This window comes from Mauremys reevesii, linkage group 10 (genome assembly GCF_016161935.1).
Source record: "Mauremys reevesii isolate NIE-2019 linkage group 10, ASM1616193v1, whole genome shotgun sequence".
NCBI lineage: Eukaryota > Metazoa > Chordata > Testudines > Geoemydidae > Mauremys > Mauremys reevesii.
This window is the reverse complement of record NC_052632.1, coordinates 17,622,472-17,643,560: the sequence shown is the minus strand read 5'-3', so window position 1 is coordinate 17,643,560 and position 21,089 is coordinate 17,622,472. Positions and strand designations below refer to the sequence as shown.

General features: G+C 43.0%; 1 protein-coding gene across 3 annotated transcripts in view; it reads right to left on the bottom strand.

The window, feature by feature from the left end:
• The window catches only part of BNC1 (basonuclin 1), an 86,117-nt gene that overhangs the window by 22,955 nt on the left and 42,073 nt on the right, over nucleotides 1-21,089 (bottom strand). The window contains exon 1 of one of the 3 annotated variants that reach the window (XM_039490182.1): nucleotides 11,803-11,860. The exons of the other annotated variants lie outside the window; for them this stretch is intronic. The gene's annotated coding sequence lies outside the window, so the exon portion shown is untranslated. Of the gene's footprint in view, nucleotides 1-11,802; nucleotides 11,861-21,089 lie in introns of those variants that run through there. 3 annotated transcript variants of the gene reach the window in all.

Genomic DNA, 21,089 nt, shown 5'->3' with positions numbered 1-21,089 from the left:
ATCCTCCCCCTTGGTGTTCTCCAGACCTACAGTACTAAGTTGTGTCTGCCTCTCACCTCTGCAGCGAGCTCTCACCTCAATGCCCCAGAGTGGTGTGTTCCAGCATGTCCCTCCAGTCACAGGGCAGCCCCCTCACAGCTGGCTTGAAGAGGCCATGACACTCATCTTTCACAGAGATTTGATCAAAAGGAGTCACAGAGGCTTGAGGCACTCCTAATGCAGTGTGAGGAGATTCTACCTCTGCTCTGGCAGCCTAAGTAAATGCATTAAATCAATGCAGCTGACCTAAGGCCTATTACCATTTTTTTCTAAAAATGTACAACTATCTGCAAATAAGCTATGAGGTATTTATTCTTTAAATTACTTATTTTTAGCACTGACATAATATAGTAGGGTTTTTTTTCCCCCAGACTTGGAAGTGCGGATTTATTTATTTATTTATTTAGCATTTGCAGGTCTTAAATGTTAATTCATTTTAACTGGAGTCTGTTTTCTTTTTTAAAAAGCTATATTGATTATAATTTCCCCATCAGCTTACAATTCAGGAAGATTATTTTAATTATTTTTATGAACACAACATAAAGGTTTGAAAGACTTTGATAAAAATATACCAATTGGAGATTTCCTGTGGGTAAAAATATGAGTAATAAAGAGGAGCAGAGAATTAATTACCATAATTGGGCCAAAATCTGTTCTCAGTTACCCACATGTGGGGTTGTACGCAGGTGACGTAGAACAGAATTTGGTCCAAGTTCTTTCTCATAGTCATCCCTCATCTGATAAATTTCATTCCTTGAGCTGTTAGGATTCCAATTGCCAAGAAACAGGAAGCAAAAATAAATTAAAATTAAATAAATAAAATAAATTGTCAATCCCATTCTCTGGGTCCCTGTTCTGCCTCCTTTATATTAGTTAGTATTTCCTGTAGAGACAAATTGTGATATACATGGACAACTCACACTGAACTCAACGGGAATTTTTTATGAGCATCTGAGGATCATATTTGCCCAGGAGGAGCTTTGTACCTCCATACTAGAGGCTGGGGAGAGAAGTCAGCTAAGGTAACTAGTTACTGACAGGAATTTTCTTCCTTTAATTGTATTTGTTATTTGCTACAGGTGTGTATGGTGCTTTACAGACAAAACCGGATTCGGATCTCACTTACTACTGGTGTAAATCCAGCATAACCCCATTGCAGTCCATGGAGTATACCAGCATAAAACCAGTGTGAGATCAGAATCAGCCCCAGGATCTCACAGTGTGCACGTTTCTCTAAGTCTCTGCTTTCCCCACCCCATGATGTTTCTCACACTGAACTTTAACAAGAACAGAAAACAGTGAGGGAGATTTAGCTTCATACCACTGCCTGCCGGTCATTTCTGACAAAGAGTATCTGTGTCTGAACAGTCAACTGCTTAGGGCTACATAGGTACATAAGCTGCTTGTCTTCAATTTCAGGGCACTTAATGATCTATCCCCCTCTACCTATTTTCTTTCATTCACCAGTGAGATTTAGACTTCCGCCTCTGCTCGTCCCATGATGCCATTCTCCACCACCCACTTGTTACATTTTCAAACAAGAACCTTCATGTTTTCTCCCAAGCTGCCCCTCACCCTCGGGAGGAGCTCCTCATAAACATCTGCAAAACGTACACATTATCTTCCTTCACAACCCTCCTCAAAACTCTCCTTTGCCTTGATGCCTATAAAAAAAACTTGACACTAGGTAGGCTGCTGGTGCGCTCATACCATTGCCTGTCATGCTGGCCAGTATTGTCTCATTGGCTATGTTCAGGGCTGGCTTTATGTTGATTCCTCCGATTCCCCAGAATTGGGCCCCGCACCCACGCCTATGGGGGCCCCGCTACGGGGGTCTTCGGTGGCATTTCGGCGGCGGGGGGTCCTTCAGTGCCGCGGAAGACCCGGAGCGGACCCCCCGCCGCCGAAGTGCCGCTGAAGCCCCAGACCGCCACCGAGTATTCCAATTGAGCCCCGCGGGTCAGACAGCCGGCCCTGGCTATGTCTACACTGCAATGAAACACCTGTGGCTGGTCTATGTAAGTTGATTCGAGCTTGCAGGGCTTTGGGCTTTGGGCTATAAAACTACAGTGTAGACATCTGCCCCTGCAATGTGGGGGCATCCCAGAGACCAGGCTCTGCAGCCCGAGCCCAGCTGTCTATGTTGTGATTTTATAGCCTGGCAGCCTGAGCCCCATGAGCCCGAGTCAGCTGGTGCAGGCCAGCCATGGGTGTTTAACTGCAGTGTAGACATACCCATGGTTGGTTTTTTTTTCACTCCCCCATCTGTCTGTTGTCTCTTGTCTTATTGTAATTTCTTTGGGGCAGGGACTGTTTTCTTCCTCTGTGTTTGTACAGTGTCTAGCACATGACTAGGGCTCCTAGGTACTATGGTTATACAAATAATAAATAATAATAATTAGTCTTGAATTGCCATGGGTCTACACAGAGATTCCACTGGAACTTCAGCCCCTCAGAGAATGCCCTTTGACAGTTACTGTCAATGTCTTTCAGCTTGTAAGCTGTGTGGGAAAATAGTTTCTTAACCAACACAAAACAGCAATCAAAAAATAGTGATCAGCATCCTGTTAGCTAATCTGACTCTTCAACAGCTGTCTTCTAACATGATACAATTCTGTAACGAACACGAAGCCTAACCACATGTTCACTATTGTGTGAGTTCTTGTAAAGCCAATGGCCTCCCTTATTAGTTAGGCCACATTTCATTCTTAATTTAATAAGCAGCAATGCAGAATGTCATACCAGGGATGTGTCTACCGCATTGACAATTCTTCAACAAAAGCTAGAAGAGTGGTTTAAGATTATATAAACTGCCAGGTGGCCTGAATTTACTTCAAAATGATAAGTGATTAAAATTTAGATCTGTGGCAAGCTGTTCTTCCCTCTAGTCAGCTCAGAGGAAGAAACTCTTTATTAGCTATCTGCCACTCACCTGGTAGAAATTTAATTCTCATTAGAGAATGGGCAAACTAGCTATAGTGAACAATTTATTTGACTAATTTAGCTTTCTCTGTTCATGCATTATCCACAATCAGATTTTGATTTTTTACACATTTTTTTCATTTTTCATAATTGTTCAATGAACACTCTGTGTGAACATATTCCGGCCCAGTTCTTTGCAAACTATCCACTATGACCAGGTTAGTGGTTCTCCAACTTGTTACTGTCTGGCCCCATTGCAATCTAAGCAAATGAGCTCTGTCCTCACCTCCACATGCACTAGTTATAATATTCATCTTGATATCAACTTCTATTGGAATTATATAATATTAACATATTTATGTTACACATAACACATTTATAATAATTTGTTCATCCTATGTTTCAGTGAGATGAACAAGCTTGTTTTTGTGCAGCAATTATCCAGCTATGTAACAACTAAGACGAATGGAAACTGGGGAACGCCTTGTAAAACTCCACTGAAAAACAGAGATTAAAGGGGATACAGCTGTGGAGGGAAAAAGTGGGGTATAAGACAGTGTGGTCTAGGACCTTCATTCTAATCTTGGCTCTGCTACTGACCCACTGTTTAGCCTTGGGCAAGTTATTTCACCTCTTTCCTTCCCCTTCTCTAATTTTGACTTGACTATTTGAATTGTGAGCTCTTTGAGGCAGGGGCTGTCTGTTTGTATGCCCAAAGCCCAGCCCAGTGGATTGAGGTCTTTAGGTGCTCACATAATACAAGGCAGTGATAACAGGTATGTGGAATCAAGGCATAATGGAGGTTCAAGGGGAGCTCCTTTCTTTCTAGCCTAGTCTTCTTGAGCCTCTGCCCCAGCCTATTTCCCCTTGTACCCTACCTTCTTCCCCATCCCATGTCTCAGCCTGTACATCCAGTGCAGCATAGGAGTGTTTATGAGTAGGTAGGTCAGAAGGTGAAGTGCTTCAACTACTTATTTATAACAAAGAGAAGAGCTCCTATTGGGGAGCTGGCTGGAAGGCTGTTGCTTTTGCCAGGGCCGCCCAGAGGGGGGGGCAAGAGGGGCAATTTGCCCCAGGCCCCGGGTCCCGCAGGGGCCCCCACGAGTGTTTTTGGGGCCCCTGGAGTGGGGTCCTTCACTCACTCCGGGGGGCCCGGAAAACTCTTCTGCTCCCGGTCTTCGCCAGCGGGGGGTCCTTCCGCTCCGGGGCAGAAGGACCCCCCGCCGGTGAATTATCGCCGAAGCGGGACCCACCGCCAAAGTGCAGCTGGGTCTTCGGCGGTAATTCGGCGGCGGGGGGCCCTTTCGTTCCGGGACCCGCCGCCGTAGTGCCCCGAAGACCCGCAGCGGGGGCCACCAGCCACCGAATTACCGCCGAAGATGCAGCTGCACTTCAGCGGCGGGTCCCGCTTCGGCGGTAATTCGGCGGCGGGGGGCCCCCGCCGCGGGTCTTCGAGGCACTTTGGCGGCGGGCCCCGGAACGGAAGGGCCCCCCCGCCACCGAATTACTGCTGAAGCGGGGGCCCCCTGCCACTGAAGACCCCAGGCCCCCGGAATCCTCTGGGCGGCCCTGGCTTTTGCTCTAGTTTGATTGTTTTTTTAAGGACATCATTGCTTTTGGGACTGTGTAGGTGCAACTGAAAGAAAGACCCATCACAGAACCCCAGACACCAACACCTTGGAACTTGTGGGTGTTTGAGATCAAGATCCCGATCTGAATTTTGTGGCTTCATCCTACTGATAGAAAAAAAATCACTAATACTTTGATTACACTGAGGGGACAGAACTGGTCTAACTCCTGCAGCTGCTTTTTGTATTCCATTGAGCACCTCTTTGCTCATCTGGGCACTGCCTGTCTCTCATTCCTACTGCTGGGGTTTCCTGCAGTGATGTTGACCTTTGCGTCATGCCTGCTTGACCTAAATTCCATCACATGCCTGGTGTCCCTCTTATTTAACTAAATGGTGGCAAAGATCCTGGCACTTATTTTATGGTCTGCTGACTTGTTGCCTTGGGGACAGGGCCGGCTCTACAGTTTTCGCCGCCCCAAGCAGCGGCCGAATTGCCGCCAGACAGCGGGGGCAGTCCCTGTGCCCTTAGGGCGGCAGGCGCGGACAGCTAAACATAGAAGCTGCTGGCGAATTGCCGCCACCGCGGAAACGTGCCTGCCGCCCTAAAGGCGCACGGACTCTCCCCGCTGTCTACGGCAGCAATTCCGTGCGCTGCTTTGGGGTGAAAACACAGGGACTGCCGCCCCTTGCAGATTGCCGCCCCAAGCACCAGCTTGGAATGCTGGTGCCTGGAGCCGGCCCTGTTTGGGGAGCTGTGTGGGTTAGGCATTTCATTTCAAAACAACCACGAGGATCAGTGGTCAGTCTGCAGAGTAATGGGTCACCTTTAGGTGAGGAAACTATGACAGGGATATGATAGTGTCACACACAGTATGGTTCAATACTGAGGGAACACGAGAAGTTGGTGAAGAGGAGTTTTAGTATTGTACAGTGAAGGATACAGGAGCATAGACAGTGGAGAGTTTCTTCTGTGACAGGGATCAATAGCAACAATCTGCTGCATAATAAATTTGTCTGCCTCTCTAACCCTCCCCCCTCACCAACAGTACACAAAAGGAACATTTCAAAGATGGCTGTTGTATCACTTTTGCTTGAAATTTTGTAAAATTTCAAGTGAAGAGCAAAACTCAACTGCTTCTCTGAAATGTGGCTGACAGGTGAAATGTCAGGGGTACAAACCTCACCTCACCCAAAACAAAATGGTGATAATTTTCAAGCTACATTTTATGTAAAGTGTCTCAGCTCTTTTGCACAGCATTGCTCAAACTGTGAACTCCGTGCCCTGGGGTCAGTCTGAATGAAGCTGGGATGGGTTTGTTTTTCAGGTGGGGGGAAGTCAGTGAAGTAATCTGAAAGAGGCAGAATAGTAGAGAAGGCATGATGGGGCTTTGAACCTTCAAACACAGGAAACACATTCACCATACTGGAATCCAGAAGAAGAGAGGGCGAAAGGTGAGTGAAGGCCCAACAATGGAAGACCTCCTTTTTCTGCACTGATGAGAATTTAGGCTCTTGGCTTTAGACAAGAGCTGGGTAAAAAATTTTAGCCAAAACTTTTTTTGGTAATTTTTTTGTGTGTGTGCAGATTTGTTGACTCTGAAACAGTTCATTGGTTCATGTTGTTTCTATGGAATTGTTCGATTTTTGGGGGTGGTGGGTGGGCAGCACAGAAAAACAAACAAAAAAATTCCAAAAAAAGTCAAAATGTTTCAATTTTTTGATTTGAAGACATTTTTTGTTTCAAAATATCCTTCATCTTTATTTTTTTGTTGTTTAAGTTAAAAATACTCAAAACTGAAATGAAATGTTTAGTTTCAGGTCAAACAAAATATTTTTTCTACCCATAAGGATTTCTTTTTTGCTAGCAAATGAAAAAGTCATTTATTCAAACAGCTTGATTTTAAACCCAGCTAGGGACCCACATTTAAACAGGGTTCCAAACACAATGGTTTCTAGCAATCAGACTAGTCTGCGTGCACTGGGACAAGGACTAACATGCCAGCCTCAGAGAATACATGTTTAAAACCACCGTTTTAACTAGAGATGGATTAATTTGTGTCACAACGTATGCAGACAGCTCCTAACTTTCTCAAAAGTAAGTAGGGTCCTACTCAGCTCCATCTCTAGTTTTATGATACAATTTTCTAAAGCACCAAACTGATTTAAGAGCCCAAGACCTATTCTAAAAAGTGTCTTAGGCACTTAAGACTTTCAGTGAGATATAGGCTCCTAAGTCCCGACATCACTTTTGACAATGGGACTTGGTTTCCTAAGTCATTTTACATGCGTTTGAAAATTTTGCCTCTAATGTTTGGCTCTATATACACAGCGACTGTGTTCACAGCTGTTGTAGCTAGAACCACATATAAACTGATCCCTATCTTGCTTTAAAGCCTTGTGTATATGGGGCTCAAGAACATGATGAAAGTAGGGAGCTTGTTTAACATTCAGTTACTCTTGCACCCCGTCCAGGCTATGATTTTCAGGTGATTGTTTGGTACGTTAGTTATCTTCACTACTCATTTGTATTTAAAGTAATACTGTAAGTGTGAGTTAGCCATTATGGTATTTAAAGAAGATTCAGATCTGGTGCCCAATGAAGGGCTAGTATAGGATTTGAACCCACAGTCCTTTGGGTAATATGAAAAAGTCCTATCAATTACAGCTGGGTAATCAGTGATTTTTCAGTTAACTGGTAGTTTTGGAAAAGACAAAAAAAAAAAAAAAAGGCAGGCTAGCGTGTGATTCTCACGCTCTCTGGCTCAGTGACTAATCAAATACTTTATACAAAGTGGAACAATTGCATCAGGAGAGCCTTGCCATAGGATATCCCATAGCTCAATGGACAGGGTACTCTCCTGCAGTGCAGGAGGCTTAAGATCAAATCCCTGCTCCACATCTGGCAGAATAGGGAACTGAACAGAGGTTTCCCACATCCCAGGTGAATGCCATAACCAAGATACTAAAGGGTATAAGGAATATACCACCTACTCCTCCAGCTAGTTTGTGATGGCACCTAACTCCTGAAAAATGTCAGGTTTTTTTAGCAAAAACTGTTTACCCAATTTGTGTCAAATCTGTGAATCGTTTCAGGTCAACTAAACTGCATTTTTCAGCAAGTCAGCTATTCATCTGAAAAATCTACTCAGCTCCACTGTCAATTGAAACACACCATTTTCCATTCTTCTCCACTAGCCCATCAAAAATTAAAAGAATTTTCAAAAAAGGCAGGAGAGCAGAAGTTACACAATGGCTTTTATTGGGAGGATAGGAAGAGGAAACTAAACTTGTTTTATGCATTTTCCTTTAATGTGCAGTTCTTTTAAGAACTGCCTTCTCACAAATCTTTTAACTTAACAATTTACAAAATTTAATTGCTAACAGCATTACAGAAGAATCTACTTTGTTGAGTTGCAGCTTCCAACAACATATGTCTCCTACAACAAATCAATTTTGATACTGACATTTCCCAGAGGCGCGGCATTTAATCCTCAAATTACAACACAAGTTTTAACAAGCAGGATTTGTCTGTCAGTAAGAGTTTAGTAATTAACAAAAAAACTCCTAACTCTAATGGCCTATCAAAAATACCAGTAAGTTAAGTTACACTTAACAAGGCGGGAATACAATTGGGGACAGACACTAGCTTGGTGATCCTTTTTGCGGTATCTAATTAAAAGCAGCCTAGACAGACTGCCGGAGACACTGCATTGTCATAAAAGGAAGAGTCACCAACCATGTTTATATCCCTGGGCCAAAAGGTGTGACACTGGGCTAATGGGTGTGCCAAAGTCTGGGCAGAAGCTTTGTCACAAAACTGGGAGCAATCAAGGTACAGATAATTAAAAAAAGAAGGGTAGGTAGCATGGTACCCCGAAACCTTAACACTGATATTGCACCAGTAAAGGTGATGCAAGCCCAAATCAATATATCTCATAACAGCAGACACCTTGGCTACAGAAACAAGCCTCAGTCATTTTCACAGCCTCCAGTGTTTCACTGGGATTTTTACTCTGTTTAGTACCAGGTATAGTAGTGGTTTTATTATGTGTTTAAAGCATGGAGTATAATAGCCAGTGAGTAACATGCCAGCAATGCCAGTGGTGGCAATTTTGCTTTGTTTCATGGGAGTGTTAGAATATTACACAGATGACTACGATGTGTCTCAGTGGCAGACTGATAAAATGAATGAGACAAGTATTTTGCCTGCCTAAAGTGTTGCCAACATTTAGTCATAAAGTCATGTAGGTTTTCTTTTAGCTACAGGTTAAGTGTTTGTAATGTAGGTAGCAAACCATTAAACATTCCTTTTTAAGATGAAAAATGTTGGTGGAAAAGTGTTACTATGGGAAGAACTAACAACAATTTCCTGACTGGGCAAGCCTATCAGCCATTTTAATTTTTTTAAATCAACATTTATTATGGATAGGCATTGCCAACTCCCACACACAATGAACACCAATCTGCTTTCAGATCAGGCTTTGTGCTTGCGCCAGGGCTATAGGTCTTGCTTTCCCTCTCCACAGCAAGTCTCTATCCAGTGACATACCCTTCTCACTGGTTAGGCTGAAGATGTTTTTGATGGAGTGTTACACGTACCCATAAAACAATGACATTCAGACTGATTTTCAAAGGAGCCTAAGGGAGTTAGGTACCTGACTCCCATTGAACAGACTCTTTTGAAACCCCAGAGTCACTAATTTCACATTAAACATTTGCTGCAAGTTGTCTATTTCTGTTTAACTCTAAAATACATGTGGATCTTTTAAGTTTACTCAGTGGTGAAGGAAGAAGGCACAGCGCTCTCTTGGTATACGGTCATACTTTACCCTTCAACTGGGAGTCAAATGACAGTATTATGATGCTTTTCAGGGACCTGTTTTTTTAAATGAACAGCTCCCAGGTGCCACTTGACATTGCTGCAGTAGCCGCAATATCATACATCCTTGACTGAACTTTGATTAATTTTCCAGATTGTCCACAGCCTGTGGCAATAGGATCCACAGCTGCAGCTACAGCCATAACTCCACCTTTTGTGATTTCCCCTTTTTCATTATGTTTGAGATTTCATTGAGCTTTGTTCCAAGCTAGTAGCTTTTGGCAATGGGCAAGGGAGATAAGAGCACAGAAAGATACTATATGGGAAAATGTGCAGTGATAAAGTTGTGTGGTAAGCTGGTGACATCCCTGAACATACCAAGACAATGCAAGTAGTGTTAGCATGCTGTATTGGGCTGGAATCCTGGCTAACCCCAGTCAGAATGACGTAAGCCCACCCACTCACTTTATATGTCAAAATTCAGAATGTTTTTTCTAAAATTCTAATGCACATAACTGAGTTTATTTTTTTACCATGTTGTACAAATTTGGAATCCCAGCAGCAAGTTATGAACAATGCAGAGACTAAAAATGGCGATAGTCATCTCAGACTCCATGTGATCAAAACTGAATTCCAGACCTTGCCTCCTAAACTCTCTCTACTCCTCATACTCTCTCTCACTGGCTATACTACCATCAGGTCTGTAACCTTGGTGGCATCTTTGACTCCTCCCTCTTTTTAACACCATGCTTCCAGGCTGACGTTTCTTCTTCCCTAATAATTCTAGAATGTGGCTTTTACTTTCTGTATGAAAGCTCAAACTCTTGTCCTGGCCCTCCTCAGCTCCGATCTTGACTGTTGCAATCTCCTCCCACTGGCCTTCCTGACACCACATCACTCCCCTCCAATCCATACCCGCTAGATCATCTTCCTTTTCCATTGCTAAACATATCATCTCCCTTTCTGAGTCATTCCACTGGCTCCCCTCTTCACCACATCAAGTTCAAGCATCATCTCCTTCAAGTCTCTTCACAACTCTGCCCCTCCCAATCTGTTTACTCGTCTCCTACATGTTGCCCCGTGTCTCCTCCACCAATGGCGGCAGCCTCAATTAGCTGCTTGTCTGCTCCTTCTGTACGTCTTCATGCTTTCTTCCACATGCATGAAGCACCCTCCCTGAATGGATCTGTAGAGCAGCAGTATCCTTTTCTCCTTCAAACTCCTTTCTCAAGACTCACTGCTGTCACCAGCCTGCAAGAAACCAACTAGTGCCCATCCCTTGTTTGAGCCTTCTCCTTTTGTCTCTTTTTTGAGCCATCATAAAATGGCATCTTAATTTTGTCTCCCAGCAACCTCTCTTCATCTTTCCCCAGCAGTTCTCACCTGCCCATTCCTGCTTTCCTCTTATGACCCAGGTGCTGCTACTTCACCAAGCACAAATCTGCAATATCATTCTCCATGATTACTTAATATTTCATTGACATTCTAACTTTTTCTAGGTTCTTACCATCTGCTTCTACTCCTCATAACCAATAATTACCACACCATGGAATATAAACAAGAATACACCTTGACAGACACAGCAGCTCCAAAGAGGTTAATGGGAACTCAAGACTACTTTTATAGTACCTTCTTCATTGATTCAGACAAAGCCGCTCTGTAGCAAAGAGTCTCCACAAACTAAAGAACCAGTCCTGCTTCCATATAGGCCAATGGGAGTTTTGCCACTGACTTTAAGAAGAGTAGGATCAAACCCTAGATCAGTGTTTCCCAAACTTGGGATGCTGCTTGTTTAGGGAAAGTCCCTGGCGGGCTGGGCCGGTTTGTTTACCTGCCGCGTCCACAGGTCCGGCCGATCACGGCTCCCACTGGCCGCGGTTCGCTGCTCCAGGCCAATGGGAGCTGCTGGAAGTGGCACGGGCCGAGGGACATACTGGCCGCCGCTTTCTGCGGCTCCCATTGGCCTGGAGAAGCAAATCGCAGCCAGTGGGAGCTGCAATTGGCCGGACCTGCGGATGCAGTAGGTAAACAAACCGGCCTGGCCTGCCAGGGGCTTTCCCTAAACAAGCAGCATGCCAAGTTTGGGAAACCCTGCCCTAGAGCATAACCATGAGACATTTTTATTCGCCTGATTCTATGTCTTATTCCAAAGCCCTTGACTTGTCATAAATTTTCCTACATTAACTACACACAAGGATATGCCTCTCTCCTCATTTACCCAAAAGATCACAAAAATCTGTATAGGGTTAAAACATTATACTGTACATAATCATCATTTTGTGCTATCTTCCTTTTCGAATATCCATAATGAAGTTAAGCAACTTCAGATTTAGTCAGAACCCATCTTTATTTAAGTGCATTTGAGGTTTTTTAAAATAGGTATTCAACTAATATTTAGGATAAAGTTTACTTTTTTCTACAGTTAAAAAGTTATAACTAAAAAAAAAAGTACCTGTTAGAAAATACATGAGGTCAGATCCTCAGCTGGCATAAATCACGGTATCTCCATTTTACAGATTGATAAATTGAGTCCCAGAGAAGTCTGGTGATTTACACAGCAGGTCGGTGACAGAGCTAAGAATAAAACCCAAACAGTTAATCTATCGATATTGTGCTCCAGCCACCTTGCTATGTGTAGCACTTTCACACTGATCACTGATTTGTCAGAAGGTTACAATAATTATTTCTGTAAATAACAGATTCTGAGTACAATCTTTGCCCATATAGACTCTCTCTGTGTGCAGACTTACAACAGTATGTTCTTTAAACGCAAAATCATGTTAGTGCAGAACCACTCTATTATATTAGCCAGTAAACAGAAATACTATTTCCTTTGAAATGTATTCACCTATCTTTTTAAAAAATTGTCTTCTTTAGAAAAAGCTCTAAAAATCCCACACAGGTATATACAATTTCTAAGGTGAGAACTGAGTGTTTCCTCTGTATTCCAAACTACCTTATCTGGGCACCATTCACTTGGGAGCATCATCACCACCAAGTGCTTAAGATATGTTTGCAAAGGAGGAGGGATGCAAGATGCTTTTATACAGAGTTTTTGTGATGTAAATAAGCTGTTGCAAAGCCAGACTGTGAAAATGCCAATATTTGGCACTACTTTAGTCTAATTAGCAGCTGCTCTTCACAGCCCCAGCTAGTAGCAGTCGAACATGCTGCTAGTTTTACTTACCAATTAAAATGTTACATCATGACTAGCCAGTCACAGTTGGAAAAACTGCCACAGTGAGCAGTTGTGAGCAAGAGTGTATCAGAAGCCTGCCTGATTACATCACTAATAAATAAGCACAGTGTGAATTCTATGTTGTAATCCCCTAAGTGACTAACAATTGTATATAGGGTTTTAAGTTATCAATTGGCCTTATACCATCTATTACAAGCTCTGAATGCTCAGCTAACTTTGAAATGTAGTTGAAAAAAATAAATGATCTGATAAAATCACAGTAATCTTTGGAAAAGACAGACATGCGTATTAAAAAATATTGCTCACACTCTAAAATCACAAGGTTTCTTTAGTAAGGACTTTGAGAATGACTAAAATGCATACATGTCCTAGGGATCTAGGACAGTGGGAATACTAAGTTGTTAGGCTGCCTCTGATGCAGAAGAAGATAAACCCTGCTCCCACCCATAATGTACATAGCCAGTTGTGCAATGCCACATGGTGTATGCGTGCATGTAAGAGTGACTCTTGCACTGGTCCATTTATGCCATGAAATATAAGAATTTGTTACCCTTTTTTAAAATTTGTATCAGTGCATTTTTTAAAATAACGTATTTTTCAAAGGTTTTGAAAAAATTATCAAGTTCTTTTTAAAAAACTGATTCTCTGAGTTCCTACAGCAGTGAAATCCACAGGCTGACTGCAGAAAGGGTAAAGAAGTATTTATTTAAGAAGATTTTATTTTAGTCTGAATTTAGTGTATGTGAAATGCACCAAATGGACAGCCCTGGAAACTGAGGCCCCCCTGTGTATCACTGAACATGTACAGCATGAGAAGTGACAGTCTACACCAGGGGTTCTCAAACTGGAGGTCAGGACCCTTTGGGGGTCACGAAGACATTACATGGGGGGTCGCGAGCTGTCAACCTCCACCTCAAACCCCACTTTGCCTCCAGCATTTATAATGGTGTTAAATATATAAAAAAGTGTTCTTAATTTATGGGGGGGGGGTCGCATTCAGAGGCTTGCTATGTGAAAGGGGTCACCAGTAAAAAAAGTTTGAGAGCCACTGGTCTACACTTTCCCATGTTGCCTTATCTATGCACTTAAATCCAGATCTGGAGGGACAATTAATAGAACACATGAAAGGGAAGTTCCCGCTCCAATGATTCATCCAAATCCTGCCCTTTCTAATGACATGGTGTCATTTATTAAAAATTGTGGCAGTGATTTCTGTGATGTGAACTCCTGTCCAGTGGGAATTAGCCTAAGACCCACCACTATCACTTCTGTACATCAGAACAATTTCCCATCACCAGTGATGTGGACTGGATTTAGGAGAATACTATGAAAAGAAAAAAGAAAAAAGAAAAGAAAAGAAAAGAAAAGAAATATAGTGTCTTGAATACAGTATTCAAACTAAATGTATTAAGACTAGTGAAATTTAATTTTGTCATGTAAGGATCTCATGTAGAATAATAATGACACACAGGTTAAGCACTAATGGACATATTCTCTCTCTGTGGTGGTTTGTGTTTGCGAAAGATGCATTATATCTCATCATCTACAGCTGGGATCAGTAACCTTTGGCATGCAGCCCGTCAGGGAAATCCGCTGGTGGGCCGGGACTGTTTGTTTACCTGCAGCATCTGCAGGTTCGGCTGATCGCAGCTCCCACTGGCTGCGGTTCGCCGTTCCAGGCTAATGGGGGCTGCGGGAAGAGGTGGCCAGCACATCCCTCGGCCCAGGATTTGGCATATAACAATACATCAGATGTTTACAGTCCCTTACACCGCTATCGGCAAGGGAAACCATAGACATCTAACTACCTTAATCACTGTATCACACGTTACCACTGCAAGGGTGAACATCAGATTGGGGTCAACACTAGCCTCCAAAGGGCTCTGTCTGTAGCTTGTAGCCTCTGTGAGCATATAACACAACTGCTCAGGTCTATTACTAGCTTTCTGTTTACTTCTTGGAGCCATCCAATGGGGTTGTAAAATTCTTTCAAGCCTTGAATGGCCCTGGACCAAATGATCAGAGACAACCTCTGACCATAAACCCTCAGTCACAACAATTAAGATCAACTAGGAAGCTCTTGCTGTCAGGTTTTAAGGTAAAATCCCTTGGGGCTGGCAGTAAGAGTCTCTCAACCGATGGCCCCAGCCTTTGGAATTTGCTCCCCTTGGCAGTTTGCCAGAGCCCGAGTCTAGTGACCTGAGTGCATGGTGCACAACTTATTTATTTGGTTTTGTTTCTGTTTGATTGTCTTTTCTGGTGGTGGTGGTGTTGGTTGTTTCACAGCTTTTGAAATGTAGCAACTTTAATGTTGTAAATAAGCATCTACCTGTTAAGGAAATAATTTCTCCGCCAAATACTGGATATCAAATACACACCATATTGTCCAACAATGGCTAACTTTTCTGAACAATTCTTTATACAAGTTATAGCAACTCCAAGGACATCAGTTTGGCCCAAATACTTTTGGTTTGTACTGATGTATCTTCTTGATTGTAGTTTTCCAAGCAGTGTGGCCTAGTGGGTAGAACACTAGGCTGGGAGAGCTGGAAGCTGTTTCAGCTCTGCCACTGGCCTGCTGGGTGACCTTGGGAAAGCCACTTCACTTCCCTGTGCCTCAGTTTCTTCATCTGTAAAATGTGGATAATGATACCAACCTTCTATGTAAAGCACTTTGGGATCTACTGATGAAGAAACACTATATCAGAGCTAGGTATTATTCTTCTCCCAGTTCATTTTTATATTATCCAGTAAATCATTCTTTAAATGAAATAGCAGATGAGTTTAAAAGTCTTCTAAGCTGTTTCCTAACTTCTTGTCTCGATAGTTCAGTGAATTTCCATGTATCCTATACTTCTTTTGCAATACCTTGACAAGTATTGAGTCAGCAGTGTTTTCTCAGTATGATTACCAATTTAAATTTTCTTCCAAATATAATTAAAACCAGGCCCCAGTAAGCTATCTGTGAGAGAAACAATTACAAATAAAGGAACTTAATGCTGCTGCACAAAAACACACCATGTTTTCCACAAGGCAAAAATGTAAACAAGGATGCATTCATTTGCCATTATATTGTACTTCAATTTCAATTCCAGATGAAGAGAGATTTTAAAAAATTGTCCATTTCTAGGAATGGGCATTTTACAACAAACTCACTGTTTCTTCCTGAAAACTTTTCAAGTGAAGATAGAGCCACATCAGAGAGTTATTTTGTGAACATCTATAAAAGACTACTGCCAGTGAATAAATTCATGTTGCTCTGATTGAGGCTTACATGACTACAACTGGATCTGCAACTGTCATGAGAGATGGGACTTGAACACAATGAAACCAAATGTACCTCACTTAGGCATAGGAAAACAGGAGTGAGAATAAACAGGTTTGCAATGTGGTTGCGGCCATGCTGGTCCCAGGATATGAGAGAGACAAGGTGGGTGAGGTAATATCTTTTATTGGATCAACTTCTGTTGGTGAAAGGGACATGTTTGTGAGCTGCACAGAGCTCTTCTTCAGGTAATGTTACATAAGAGTTAACTTTTAAATGTCTCAGTCACCAGGAAGAAGTAGTCAGGGATCACCTAAAGTACAGACCCTCCTATCTTCAGCTTCCGAAGTACCTAAAGCACTCGTCCCTCTAACTCTGTCCAAAATGAAAGGCACTAGCATTTATAAAAGTTGCTGTTATAATACTGGCTGTTCTGTGGCTTATTTCTGAACTGCAGACATGCTGACACCTTCAGGGTTTATTTTTTCTTTCTAGCCTCAGCTCACCAGGCAGGAATCTTTAATGCCAGGTTAAGAAAGGTGCCCTAGCACTGACCAGAAGGAAGCAGGAGGAATTCCTACCACCCATAAAAACAGGAAGAGAAGACAGTTTCGGTGTCATATGTAACAAAACACACTAGGGATTCTCACTTGTTGACAACAGCCATTTTGTTTGAAAGATCAGATGGTCCATTAAGTATCCCTAATGGTATAGGACCACACTAGCTAGTTCTGTCAGGTTATGCAGGTTGGGCAAAGGAGCCTGAGTAGGGACCAGCCTCAGCCCAGTGTTTGCATAACTGTCACCAGGAAATGCATACATCCTCCATAGCTAAGGACATGAGCCTCCACAACTTGAACTGGAGGTCTAAATCCCTTGCTTGGCAGCTATAACAGACTTATAGTCTCTATGGATCAGGCACAGAGAGGGGGATGTGTACTACAGACTGAACAGTGGGCTTCCTGGGTCTAACCCTGCCAAGTGCTAAGTAGTTTATCATGCTATAAATGTCACCCAACTCTTTGCAGGAGTGGTTCCCAAAAACATGACTGAGGGCTGGTCCCTCTCCCCTTTCATGATGGCCAGGGGAGTTGCTCTATCAGTGGTGGGTATATACCCACTGCAGCCATTTTAAATGTCCCTTCTCTGGCACGTGTTTCTACAATTCAAATCCATGGTATTTTCAGAGTGACTCTAATGATCTATTATTGATAGGAAATACCTTCTAAAATTTAGAAGGGAGCAGAGCTGCACAATCCTCAGTTATCAAGGCCTGTAGCTCAGTAGTTAGATCAGGGGTTGGCAACCTATGGCACGGTGCCAAAGACGGCACGCGAGCCGATTTTTAATGGCACGCTGCGGCCACCGCTGGCCCCAGCAGTGGGCTGAGTGGGGTCGATGGCCGGGACCTCGTCAGGCACCAGCGTGTCATTAAAAATCCTGCCCGGCCCAGCCCGCTCTTCTCCGCCCCCTGCCTACCGCTCTCTCTAGTGGGGGCAGAAGCAAGCTTGGTCCTGCCAGCTTCTGCTGTAGGGCAGGCTCCACCGGCAGCCAAACTTCGCCCTCCCCCACCTCTTCCCCCAGCATGCTCCATCGTGCCCCACCTCCTCTCCCTCCCTGCCGCCGATGGCCCTTGCGAGGGAGGAGAAAAGAGGAGCCTCAGCGGCCTCACTCAGACTGGGAAGGAGGCAGAGAAGAGGCATGAGCGGGGCCTTGGGGAAGGGGGGTAGGAGTGGGGCGTATCCCTCCAGACCCCTGCTGCTCAGGGCTGGGAGCACCCCCCAATCCCAGCCCTCTGCCCTGACCCCTGCACCCCCCTCACACCCCAGCCCCTTACCCCCCCCCATGACCCCAGCCCTGACTCTTGCACCCTTCACCCTGAGCACCAAACAGGAGCTCCTGCCCCCCCATTCCCACCTGCACCCCTCACACCAAATGGGAGCTGCCCAGGTAAGCGCTCCACACCCAAACTTCCTGCCCCAACCCTGAGCCCCCTCCCTCATTCTAGCTCCTGGCCAGACCCTGCACCCCAACCCCCAGCCTGCTCCTTCACCCCCAGCCCTGTGCTCAGTGCACCCCCACCCTCAGCTCAGTGCAGAGAGAGGGGAAGAGAATGGGCCAGAACCAGGGAGAAGGTAGGTACCCACTCTGTGTGGGCCGGGCTGGGACCCCAGACCGGCAGCGGGCTGAGCGGGGCCGGCAGCTGGCGGGACCCTGGCTGGCGGGAGCCAGTGGACGGAACCCCAGACCGGCAGCAGGCTGAGCTGCTCAGCCCGCTGCTGGTCTGGGGTCCTGGCCGCCGGCCCCACTCAGCCCGCCACCAGTCTGGGGTTCTGGCTGCTTCCCCCTTGCCAGCCGGGGTTCCGGCTGCAGGTCCCGCTCAGCCCGCTGCCGGCCTAGGTGAACGGAATGGAACCCCGGGCTGAGCAGGCCGGCAGCGTACGATCAGAATTTTAATTTAATTTTAAATGAAGCTTCTTAAACATTTTGAAAACCTTGTTTACTTTACATACAACAGTAGTTTAGTTATATATTATATAAACTTATAGAGAGAGACCTTCTAAAAAATGTTAAAATGTATTACCAGCATGCAAAACCTTAAATTAAAGTGAATAAATGAAAACTCGGCATGCCACTTCTGAAAGGTTGCCGACCCCTGAGATAGATCAAAAAAGGCAGAAGTCGTAAGTGGACTGATTAATGCTAATTTTCACAGCTCTGTTCACCAAGGAGAAAAGCTGTGAAAAATGAAAGAAAAAACAGAGAAAAGACATATGAGCAATCCTTTATCATTAAATTAGCATACAGATTATTAAATCAACCCTAAGGTTGCATAATACCCTAAAGACCTGTGGCAGTGTCATTGGCTCCAGCTGGTTACTGAAGCATTGTAAGCACATTGCAAATTGCAATGAAAACCATGCTGGTAAAATAAGCGGAAAATTCAGAAATCGCGAGCCAGATCCTCAGTGGGTGGAAAATGGTGCAACTCCATTGATATCAATAGAACTATGCCAGTTTACACCAACTGAGGACTTGGCACTACACTGTTGTGAAGGGAAGTCATCACAGAGCATTAGTTTGGAAAGTTAAGACCTGGCTGATCTGCTAAGGAGTTTACTGCTTAACTTTTAGGTTAGCATATGCATTCCATGGCTTTATTAAAAAAAAAGGGGGACTGGAAACCCCACCTGGATGCTATCAGTCTTGTCCAAGTAAACAGCACTGACATTAGTGTGAGCCTGCTGACTGGTACAGGTTAGGAAGGGTCACACAGGCAAAATGGTGACCAAACTTGCCTCAAGGTAAAGATGTTCTGGAATCTGTCACAAAAGGACAGAGCTGAAAGTTCATTTTCCTCTAGCAGTCATTTGTTTTTGGAGTTCAAAACAATTAAAGACATTGAAGAAATGTGGCTTAGAGCAAGTGTAAATATACAGACATAAACTTATTTAAAGATGCATAAATATGCACTGAGCTAACACATCTACATGTGTGAAGAGTGAGGAGTCTGAATCCTTGCAAAGTACTTCATCTCCACACCACCAAATAAAAAGGGGGAGGGAAACTCAGCTGCATGCAAAATGACTCTGAATTATCTCCCTGAAAGAAATAAGCCAACATTTTCATAGAGGCAAATACAATAAAAAGAAACAATTTAAACTTAAACACCTACTCTTCAGGTTCCCAGCAGATTCAACAAGCAGAAAAACACATGACATTGTAATTAAACTCTTCATTTAAATCCGCAGAGAAATTAAAACAGCACTGGGTATTGGTCATCACTCGCAAGTATCCTGTGGAGGGGGAATATTCAAGCACAATGCCTTCATGGCAAGTACTTCTACATTCTAGTGGCTAAATGTAGTGGTTATTTCATGAACCCATTGAAAGAAACTTTCTCCTGACTTTCAACCAGTTGTTAAAGTTTCACTAAAATCTGTAAAACAAAGAAATAGCCATTTTACAAATTAATCACTGGGCTTCAACAACTTTTAGCAAGGATTTTCTTCCCATATCTTTAAACCAATAAAATTTGTACTTAAAAGAAATAGCCTAGAGTAATCAGTCACTCGGATTTACCTATCTTTCTTTCCTCACATGTGCAAAAACATCTATAAAAGTTCAGCTGGAAACTGCTTATGAAAAAAAAAAAACAACAATATTTTTTTCTGTAAGAATATATATCTTTTTTTTTTCCAAAATATCATATCCATCCCCCCCCTCACATGCTTTGCTTGCTATGTATCAATTAAATGGTGGGGATGATATGATGATATGATGATGGAGAGAGAGAGAGAGTGTGAGTGTATATATTTTTTTTTTATTTTTTTTCAAACAAACAACCATGGTGTTACTGTAATTGTAAAAAAAAAAAAAAAAAAAATAAAACTAATGGTCCTTTATTAGGTATGTTCAATGTTCATAGATATAAAAAAAAAAAAATAAATCTAAAGTCTATTTTACTTTTCTTTACTTTACTGTGTGTGTGTAAGTGTATTACATGCCATTGGCAAGATACCAAACTTGTGACTCTAGGGGGATGACTTACAATCTTCCTAATTCTTCTAAATTGAAAAATATAAAAAAAACTAAAACTGAACTATGCCAGCTGTGACTTACATTCTGGATTAAAAGCATATTTAGATCTAGACACAATGGGCCAAATACTGTCAATAGCAATGGTGTAAACAGAGTAATTCCACTGATTCCTTCTACTCATAGTTACAGCAGTGTAAAAAACAAATACTGTAACTCAATTGATGCTAATAGAGTTATATGAAATTTATACAAGTGCAATACTTACAGTGGCATTTGGTCTGTTGACGGCAATAGAATAACGTCTAATTGCATTCCAAACAAAAAGCATCGTATCAATGCCATTATACTGCATTCCTTGTACTGTGTTCTCAACTATTTACTGCTTTACTTTTTCCTCTTAAGCCATGAGTGTTTATCTTTTTCTAAAAAAAAGGAAAAAATCTTAACTTGCTTTTAAAAATTGAAAAGCAGCACATTATACAATTATTTCCTACCGTTCCACAACAAGCAAAAGCAAAAGCATAATTGAAGTGCTTTATGTAAGCATACGCTGAAGAGGAAATTCAGATTATGAAATATTTCAGAAAGGGTATTTTAACACACTCTTTTCAAGAAGAAAGATTTATTCCTCTACAGTAGGTTAAAAATAGTAAAATATTCAGCAAAATAAGTGAAGAGTTGCCACACTAAATTCCCATTAGTCCCAATTCATGTTTGTCATATGGATTCTTTA